Source organism: Octopus bimaculoides, chromosome 20, assembly GCF_046866305.1.
Source record: "Octopus bimaculoides isolate indiv1 chromosome 20, ASM4686630v1, whole genome shotgun sequence".
In the NCBI taxonomy this organism is placed as follows: Eukaryota; Metazoa; Mollusca; class Cephalopoda; order Octopoda; family Octopodidae; genus Octopus; species Octopus bimaculoides.
The window spans coordinates 35,654,654-35,662,153 of record NC_142947.1 but is presented as its reverse complement, the minus strand read 5'-3'; the positions used below and the strand labels follow the sequence as shown (position 1 = coordinate 35,662,153).

General features: G+C 38.2%; 1 protein-coding gene across 2 annotated transcripts in view; it reads right to left on the bottom strand.

The window, feature by feature from the left end:
* Positions 1-7,500, bottom strand: part of LOC106876081 (uncharacterized) — a 157,309-nt gene that overhangs the window by 102,092 nt on the left and 47,717 nt on the right. The gene's annotated exons all lie outside the window — the stretch shown is intronic.

Sequence of the window (7,500 nt, the reverse complement as noted above, 5' to 3'; positions counted from 1 at the left end):
CTTCATCAAACTCACACCGTCGGCTTTCTTCCTTTGTACGACATTGAATTTCGTGTTCATGGTTTAAGTATTCGTCCAGTGAGGAAAATCAATTCACGGATTCGAAAGGTAATGTGTGTGTGTGTGTGTATGTCTGTATATATGCGTGTGTGTGTTTATGTGTATGTTTGTGTGTGTGTGCGTGTGTATGCATGTGTGTGTGTTTATGTGTGTGTTTATGTGTATGAGTATGTGTGTGTGTTTGTGTATGTGTTTGTGTGCATGTGTGCATGTGTGTGTGTGTTTATGTGTGTGTGTGTGTATGTGTGCGTGTGTGTACATGTGTGTGTGTTTATGTGTGTGTTTGTGCATGAGTGTGTGTGTACGTGTTTGTGTGTGTGTGTGTGTGTGTGTGTGTGCATGTGTGTGCTTATGTGTGCGATTGTGTATGAGTGTGTGTGTATATTTGTGTTGTGTGTGTATGTGTGTGTATGTGTGTGTTTGTGTGTGTGGTGCATTTCCTATGATTCTCAAGACAGGAAAAGTGTGGTAAAACTGTATATTCTGAGAGTTCCTCTACGAAGAAGATTGTTTTGCTTTGGCCTTTTCGTCGTTATGATTGTTGCTGTTTGTCTTTTTCCCTTTTTTTTTCACTGTCAATTTCAAACCGCAGTTTGTGTATAATAGAAAATAGCTTTCTGGTTAACTGACAGACAAAATACAAATATTTTCATTTATTTATTGCCAATTCAGCGAGGAACATTTATTAACTGAAAAGTGGATCCGCAAGAGAATTGAATTTGAATCGAGAATGCTACGAAAAAATCGCATTTAAGCCTCTATTATGATTGACGGAAGCAGTGATTTGAGTCGGTTACCTCTTCTAAATAATTGTAGGTTAAAAGAAAATAGCTGCGACTTGTATATCTTCTCAAGGTACGTATGTCTGGCCATCGATTGATTCAAAGTCCGTGAAGCACGAGGAAATTGATTGCTAAAGCGTGAATGTATTCAACGATTGCGTCTTTCCATCCGAATGAGCAACCTTATTAGCACTGTTACTGAATTAAATATTGCTGTTGTTCTTATTGTCGTGGACGCAGACGTTTTCACAGCGATACACTTGGAAAATGTTTGCTACCGGGATTGTCTAATGAAAGACGTGGTGGGGGGTTATATGCATTTATTTATTTATTATTATTTTTTTGTTGTTCAGAATTTTATCTGTGATGGGTTTTGGAACATTTAAACGTCCAGTCCAGTGCTTTAGGACGGAGCAAGAGAACTCGTTGTTACGTTTCTTTTTTTTTTTTATATTTTCATTATCAGATATACATTATTTTTAAAGCATCTCTTTACTTTGCTCATTGTTCAATGTCTCCACCTCTGGGTTGATGAGAGACGGTGTGATCAATAACTTTCAGTGTGCCCCAAAAAGATTTTGAAAAACAATGAAACAGACAAAAATGTAAGCACAGGCGGTCTTAGTTTGACGAACAAAAGTGCAAATTTGTACGACAATAACAAAGACATCCACAAAAATATCAGCAGCGCGTTCATTGCTAGCTTTGCAAGACAAAATATGAAATATGAAAGAGATATGTCACACAAGTGAGTGCCTGCTTGCCCGAAGAATTTAACCAGGAAAGAAAGAGAATCAATATAATGTAGTTATGTTTTTCTTGTCTTTTTTAAAGAAAATGTTCTATGGCAAATTCTGTATGCCCTTCAAAGAGGAGTTAGAGAAGTTGATGCGTGGCAGCATGGGCACTTCATTAACCGAGGCAGATTATATAGGAAGGGTGTGCTTGATTTTTAAGACCAAGAGCCAAATTAGTAGAGCAGTAGAGATTGAGCTCGTCACCGACTAGTGCTGCAATGAAAGGTTAAAGAAACAGGAGGGTGAGGAGTGAAAATAACAATGGATGTTGAGTCATTGTAAGATGTGACCGAGTTGGTCAGTAGAGTGTAACACGTGACCGAGTTGGTCATAAAGATCACAAGGCATTTCTGGAGCTGGACACCAGTGAGGGGTCGGAGAGTAGGTGAATCAGATTGTCTGTATAGGACAGAAGGCGTAGTTACTACATATACGGTAGCTGAAGCTACCTGAGGATCTTTTGCCCACAATAAGAGAAAAGCAAGAAGAAAACAGACTGCAGCAAAAAGTGGCAATAGCAATAACAGCAGTAAGAGCAGGTTTCAGAAAGGGAGGCCATGGTTGTTACTACTACTACTACTACTACTACTGTTTCTACTGTTTCATTTATTTTAGTCGGTTGGGCTGTTATTTGATCAAATGAGAAGGGTGTAAGAGTGTTGGTATGAGGTGAAATGTGGTGGTATAGTGAGTATGGCTGATATCAGGGAAGGGGAGAACGAAGTTGTGTAAATGACAAATATGAAGTGGTAGTGGAATGGTAACATTAGTACAGGTGTCATTTTCTGTATGGTAGCTATCTATCACAAAATGAATACAAAATCATTTGGAAGAGGAATTTTTAATAAACAAACGAATGCAAAGCATTATGACGACCAAAGTTGTAAGAACTTCTGAAATTTTAATAAGTTCTAATGAATAAAGTCATGTGAAACGGTCGAACAGACATGCAGATAATTTTAAAAAACGAAAAAACCCTCAACGAAGTATTTTTGCTAAGAATTGCACAAATCTGACCTGCTCAAGAGGTCTATCACTCGGAGAAGGCATGGACTGACATGAAATAAGCAAAAATTTATACAAGACATTCTAGTGTAAAAATTGCCCGGCAACGACGGGCTATTCAGCTAGCATATATATATATATATATATATATATATATATATATAAAAGACAGAGACAGGCAGAAACAAGGAAAATGCCCCTTGTATTTGAATATTATGCAAATGTTCTTTTAAAAAACTTTTCTTTTAATTTTTCCAAAATTTTATTGTTTTCCATACTTGTAGTTGAAAAAGTTTCATTGAATGAAACTGGTACTGAAATGTTTTTTATAAAATTATTTTAGCATTTTCTATCTTGACTTTTTTTCCATACATATCAACTCGTGTGTTCCTTTTCAACCTTCTATATATATATATATATATATATATATATATATATATATATATATATATATATATATATATATATATATATATATATATTAAAATTCAGTACAATTTCAGAAAATTTGAATATTCTAAATTTAAATATTTATAAACCAAGATTTGCACTTAAACCTATTGTTTTAGGAATATTACTATTCACAAAAAAAATAATAATAGGCAACAAACCAGTAATTCATTTGATATATTTTTTATCCTCTAATGAGGCTACTTTATTTCTATTAAAATTATATATATATTATGTTATATTGTTATTTATTTATGCGCCCTTTTCAAGCCTAACCAGGCTCATGGGCCCGGTTTCCCGGTTTCTGTGGCGTATGTGTTTCCCCCGGCTGGATGGGACGCCAGTCCATCGCAGCGTTACTCTAGAAACAGGAAGAAAGAGTGAGAGAAAATTGGGGCGAAATAGTAAAACAGGGGTCGTCACCACACCCTCGTGGAGCTTTAGGCGTTTTCGCTCAATAAACACGCACAACGCCCGGTCTGGGAATTGAAGCCGCCGATCCTACGACCGCGAATACTCTGCCCTAACCACTAGGCCATTGCACCTCCACATATTATATTGTATTATATCATATATTATATTATATATAAAGTATGTAATATATATGTAATAATTAAATTATTACATTATGAACTTTATTGTGCTTTATTATGCACTTGATTCCCTGGTCCGTGGAAGGATTATCTTGCATGAAACCGGTCCATGATGCAAAAAAGGGTGGGGACCGCCATTGCAGCTCTCTATTAATGACTGTTAATTCTTATGGCCCCCTAACTCAAATTAAAACTTTGGAAGATGTTGTGTGGCGTCTATAGAGATGAACAAACTTACGACCCACGTACAAAAACTGCGACAAATTATCGAGTCAGCGACAGTGAGTCTCTCTATACCGGATAACGAAAACAAATTAGTTATTTAAAGCGACCGACAAACAGATTAAAACCGAATCTACAAGTATTCAGGGAATTATGAGTTATGCATTAATCTCTTTCTCTCTCTTCTTCTCTCTCCTCCTTTCACTTTCTCTCTCTCTCTCTCTCTCTCTCTCTCTCTTTCTCTCTCTCTCTCTCTCTCTCTCTCTCTCTCTCTCTCTCTCTCCGTCTCTGTCCTTCTTAATTTCTTTTTTTTTTCCTCAGAGTAAAATACTGGTTGTTTGATCGTAATACATAATTTGGTTACCTTACAAAAAACAAGGAAATATATCCGAGATGAAACAAGTACGGAATAAAATTAAAATAAAAAGCTGCTTAAATGTCTTGTTTATACATATTCTGTATAGAATTGAAACGCCTTCATTTCGAACAGAAAAAAAAAAGAAACATAAAGAGAGAAAAAAGCCAGAACCAGTTTGGAATCGTGTAGTGCAAATGTCACCATGACATTTCTGCAATCCTACCCTCCTCTCACTCTCTCTCTTTCTCTCCCCCTCTCTCCCTCCCTCTCTGGTGGAAACCATGTTATCAGAACTGGAGAAGGAGACTGATGATGAAATATTGAAATCCTGTAAAAGCTCAGTGGACTTAAAGCCAAATATAAATAGCCTTTAAATTCAAAAGGTGTTGGTTAAAAGTTGAAACTTGCTCGAAACAATTACAACTGATTTTGACTTTGAAGAACAGAATAATAATAATAATAATAATAATAATAATAATAATAATAATAATAATAATAATAATAATAATAATAATAATAATAATAATAATGATCATGGTGATGATCATGATGACATTTTTCTTTTGCCACGGAGGCATCAGATGAAGGTGATATTAGAAGGACAGTTTACAGTTTGTGGGGGTTGATGGTTACGTAAAAGAGGAGGTGAAAGAAAAGGAAAAGAGGGTGAAATTAGATAATAGTATTCGTAGTGTACAAAATATATGAACACAGGAATGATGCTGCTCCAATTTGTACTACTCAAGGAACCCCACCAATTAGCGATCACTCTGACCACTAAAACTACGAACCCTTACCCAACTGTTGCTCTCTCATCTACAGGGGCATGCTTAGAGTAGGTCCGTTCACCAAAACCGTTTTTCCACGGTCACCGTTTTTACAAATTCACTGAAGAGAAGTACTTCCCTCTCCAGCCTCATTTTCCTTTCCAAGTCGAATTGATGAGGACTTGACCTCAATTCTTTCGGCTTCGTCTACCATACAACGTATTTCGCAATAGCCACTAGACAGAGGATCACCCCTACCTGTACTTTTAAAGATGAGTGATGGGGGGCAATCCTCGGATGCGGCGGGGGCGGCGGCGGGGGCGGCGGGGGCGGCGGCGGGGGCGGCGGAGGCAGCGGCGGGGGCAGCGGCGGGGGCAGCAGCAGATGCGGCGGCGGGGGCGGCGGCGGGCTAAGCGGCGGAGGCGGAGGCGGAGGCGGCGGCGGAGGCGGAGGCGGCGGCGGAGGCGGCGGCGGAGGCGGCGGCGGAGGCGGCGGCGGAGGCGGCGGCGACGGCGGTGGTTTTAGTGGACAAACACACAAACACACACAGATATATATGTATACATACATACGTACATACATACATACATACATACATACATACATACATATACACGATGGGCTTCCAAACAGTTTCTATCTACAAAAGCCACTCACAAAACATTGGTCGGTATATCAAGTAATTACTTGGAGGTTCCCTCAACAACTTGTTTCTGCCAGTATTTCCGTTGCGTACCTCTTGGCGAACGGTTTATGTCTGTAACAGAAGAGGGCCGATCACCGACCACCCATTGAGGGACAACGGATACCTTTAATCAGTGAAAGTCAGTTAACCGATCGTCAATTTCCCGATAACAGTCGGATCGATTAAGTTAGAAAATTTAACGCATTAGAAGTTTACTTCCCAAGCACATGAATCCTGATTCAATCTCACTACGTGGTACCTTGGGCAGGTGTTTTCTACCAAAGCCTTGTGAGTAGTTTTGGTAGACGGAAACTAAAAGGAGCCAGTCATATGAGTGTTTGTGTGTGTGTGCGCGCGCCTTTGAGTTTGTGCTTGCCTCACCACTGCTTGACAACCGCTGTTAGTGTGTTTACGTCCCTGTGACTTAGTGGTTCGGCAAAAGAAACCGATAGACTAAGTACCAGGCTTTGAAAATAAGTAAGTTGACTAAACGAGTCTTCAAGGTGATGCTCCGGATGACTAAAACGAAGTAAAAAGTAACCCAATTAATTCTATTTCGTATTAATGGTTAGACCATTAATACTTGGAGGAAGTCGATATTAGAATTTCTCATTCTTCCAGTAAATTCGAAACAGTGCTTGGATAATAGCAATCACCGGAAGTTTCTTACGGAAACTTTTCTACTTTAGAGTGTTAGATTAATGTAGTTACGAGCATAGTCTCGTTTACGAACTACGTTTGACTATCAACGATCTCTTTGCTTTTGTTTTCGGTTTCATTTCTTTTTTTATCCTAATATTTAAATAAATTAATTCAGTTTATTGTCATGTTCTTTCCTGTTAACTTATGATATAGGATAGAGTAAAAAAAAAAAAAAGAAGAAAATGAACGTACAAACAAACCAACAAACCAACAAACACAAACTCAAATACATACGATGTAAAACCAAAATGAAATCAAGACATCATGGAGTAACCGCCAAATCTAGTGAAGAGGCATCTGGACAAATATTCTGTTCGATGAGATTCCTTCTGAGAATGTAAACAGACGTATTTCTTCAACACATCATTGAAAGCAAACATTGAAGTCGTTTAAAGACGACAACGAATTAAATATCAAGAAACATGTTATTTGATCTGAAAATTGGACATCATTTCACTTAGTTTCTTTCAATCTGGTGTGTAAAGGATATTTTAACATTCCTCTATTATTATCATTATTATTATTATTATTATTATTATTATTATTATTATTATTGGTGTTTTGTTTTGTTTTGTTTTGACCGGTGGCGGAGGGATTGTTTCATGTTGGGAGAAGACGCAACGTGTCAAGTTGCTGTGTAGCATTCTTTTCGTACTTCCTTCAGAGATTACGCAAGCAGACTCGTATGTGCGTGTGTGGATGTGTGTGTGTGTGTGTGCGTGTTTGATATGACATCGTGACACTAAATCGCGAAAGCGGTAGCATGCTACCGATTTAAACATTAAATACCTTTGTGGAGGTGCGTTCAATTCACCGACCGGGCGGTGCGTTGAGTTCTTGAGCAAAACACTTCATCTCACGTTGTTCGACATCTGACTTGTGGTACACTTTGCACCTGCACAAGCAATGTCGATTTCATTGAAAGAGAGGGAGTTAATATACTGCACAAACATTTGATCACAGTAAACGAGTCATCTTTACAGGTTATTCAGCAAGAAATTGTAGACCCGTCTTTCTCGAACTCAAGAGACTGCCATTAATTAATATTGCGGTGTTTACAGAATAAAGGGTAAAGACCC